Raw genomic sequence first — 3295 nt, forward strand, 5'->3', positions numbered from 1 at the left:
ATACAATAGAACAATGGAGGTTTAATGATTAACATAGAGTTACGTAACGAAATGGAATAATGCTGGGCCCCTTTTGGGCCCCTGTTGGAGTTGGATTGGGTCTGTACCCCGACTCCCAGAGCTCTCAATAAAGCACCTCATAATCATCCGTGATTATGTGTTTTCCTCGCTAACATTTTGGCAACCCAGGCAGGACCCTGTGAGCACTGCTGAGGACCTCCCGTCCTGATCACGCTCCAGCCGGCACCGAGGGATTCTTGGGGAGCCCATCAAGGCGGGACCCCCTGGAGAAGAGGTAAGGTGCTTTATTCTGGTCTGGTCTGGTGCCTGCCTGTCAGATGTGGCGAAAGCTGCACGTGGTTGGGCTAAGGAATTCCTGGTATTGCCTAGGCGCTGTCCGTTAGACAGGGCAAAAGCCCTGCAGGTTTGGCATCAGTGGTCTTATGTACTGTAACATAGGGAGAAGCTGAAAGAGTTAAAAGTGGGGGTTATGGGCGGCAATGCCCCCATACCCACTTCTCCTTTGGGGTGCTTGGCAGCACACTGGAAAGCTGGAAATTTCGGTCAGGAATTACAGAAAGATAAATTGATTGATTATTGCAATACATGGTGGCCTGGTTATGTTTTGCCTGATAATCAGAGGTGGCTGGAGAATGGGTTTTTGAAACCGAATCTAATATCACAACTGATGGAGTATTGCAAACAAGGGGGGAGATTAGATGAAGTTACGTATGGTGATTTGGTTTATTTACAGGAAAAGCCAGAGTGGCTGGCTGAGTGTGGGTTAAAAACAATGATCTTTGAAAACAATCAGTGCCTGGCTTGTGTCCAAGATAAGTGCTGTATGGAACACTTGGTTTTGAGTGCAGGTTTGGGGAAAAGGGGGGGAGAATGATTTAGAAGCTAATTTGCTAGTGGGACCCACGGTTCCCACCAGTGCTCCCCCTCGGCATTGAGTTCCACTTCACTTGGTCTTACCCCACCTAATTCTCTTATCTCTCCCCCGCTTACGCCTACCCAATATGCTTCTCCTCAGAGCTATCTCCTTCCCCTGCTGACACCTGCTCCTGTCCCCCTGAACCCTCGTCTGTCATTTTCACCTGCTCCTTACTTCCCCGGGAAATATCCAAGATGTAGCTGTGACACAGAGACATGGGGAGGGTGCAGAAGGAACAAATAGTAGTGGGAGTGTGTTGCCTCTATTTTGCCTGCTTTTCACTGTTTGCATTTTGTTCTCACGCAGCTTCAAGTAGACTATGTATGTTTTTAGAAAATAATCTTATGTTTACATTCTTCTCTTCTGGAAGGAGAAAGATGATTGATGGTGATGTTCACCAACGAGGTCAAAGAGGTGGCTACCTGTGTAGCCAGTCTTGGTCTGTCTGTAAATTTGTATATATATGGAGTCAGAAAAATAAAGTAGAAGCTTTCCTACTTGACCTCCTGCTGGCCTGCCTCGTCCTTTCGTGTGTTGGAGTCCAGGACATCCCCTTGGATGGCCTGGGACCTGAGGAAAGGAGTTTGAGCCCTGGACAGGGGGTTGTGGAGCCGGTCCAGGGGGCTCGGAGACCTTGGCACAGAGCCCAGGAAAACACCAGCTTTGATTTTAATCCATGGGAAAAGCTTCCAACATTGCAAAAGGAATTACAAACCTCCAGGATGTGAAAATTGTAGTTTAGCACAGTAGACGATACAGAATTCAGTAGTTTTAGAATATTTAGAATAGAAGTAAATGGGGACAAGATGGTGGAATTTGGATGGTACCTCATGTACTTCTCCTTCTTCCTCATCCTCCATTTTTTGGGGCGGTGATGGCACAAAGTAGTTAGAGTGGATTGGATCGAAGTGGAATGTCACTTCTAGTGTGGGCACTGGGCATTGGCACAAAATAGTAAATAACCAGTACGTAGTTATCTGTATAAATGTTAGGGGACATCCCCTGAGGCAGCATTCGCCTCGTGTCCCAGCTGCTGTCCAGACCTCGGCTGGGAGCAGAGAAAATTTTGAGATACCAAATAATAAACAACACGAGAAACCTGAAAACAAACCTTGAGGACTCTGCTTTTTACATGGATGCGACTCGGGGCTTTTTAGAGGGCCAAGGACTTTAAACCACCTAAAGCTTGGGTGAGGAAACCCCCCCGGCATTCGTGCTCCTAACAGCAGCCGCAAGTGTGACTCTCCATCACAGGAGTGATGAAGATAAACCAGTAACCCCAGTATCTCATTGGACTTGGTCAAAATTGGCCCCTGCCTCGCCTAAGGCAGGAGGGGCAAGAGTTAAGAAATTTGAACAAACTACTTGAGATGGCTTAAAAGTTAATAACAATAGAGAAAAAGTGACTGCTAAGAAACAGAGACAGAGTCTTTTGGCAGGACAAGGGCGAGGATGTAGTAGAACTGGTCAGGGCGGTAATAGAAGTGGTTTTGGCAGAAGCCATGAAAAACTAATAATAAATCAATGCACTTATTGGAAAGTCACTAGAAAAAGAGTGCCCAAACCAGTTTAGCCAGAATGGTCAGCCCCAAGAGGACAGCATAGCTGGAGTCATAGTCTTAGGTAAAGGAAAGCCAGGATCAAAGAAGCCCATGGTGACTTTGTGCTTCGAAGGAAAGAAGGTTACCCTTCTTACATACACATTCTGTATTGAACTGTATGGAATGGCAAATTGGGAATAAGTTGACTGCAATCATTGGAGCCACAGGGAGGGAAGAAACACGGCCATTCCTGCAACCCCTAGATTTGAGCTTTGGAAATAATGTTTCAACACTTGAATTCTTGTATTTGACTGAGTGCCCAACTCTACTCTTAGGGCATGATTTATGGGTGGCACTTGAGGCGGTAATTACTTTTGAGAATGGTGAACTTGTAATGAGGATACCTGAGTCCAAAACAGAAAAGATTTTAATGATAAAAGAAATGCCAATGCCTAATATTCCTAAGGAGATAGAAAATGCAGTAATTCCCTCTGTATGTGAAATGGATGTACCTGGAAAATTTAAATTGCACTGCCGGTACATGTAGAATTGAAAGAAGGGAAAATGCTGTACGGATTAAACAGTACCCTATAAAACAAAAGCAAGACAGAGAATAGCAAAGACGATTGATAAATTCTTAAAATATCAAATTCTAGAAGAGTGTGAGTCAGAATACAATACTCCAGTTTTCCCAGTGAAGAAGCCCAATGGTGAGTATAGACTCATACAGGATTTGAGGGGCATAAATGAGATAACCAAAGATATTTATCCAGTAGTGGCCAATCCTTATACATTGTTAGCATCTGTAAAGGAGATA

Source organism: Sylvia atricapilla, unplaced genomic scaffold, assembly GCF_009819655.1.
Source record: "Sylvia atricapilla isolate bSylAtr1 unplaced genomic scaffold, bSylAtr1.pri scaffold_116_arrow_ctg1, whole genome shotgun sequence".
NCBI lineage: Eukaryota > Metazoa > Chordata > Aves > Passeriformes > Sylviidae > Sylvia > Sylvia atricapilla.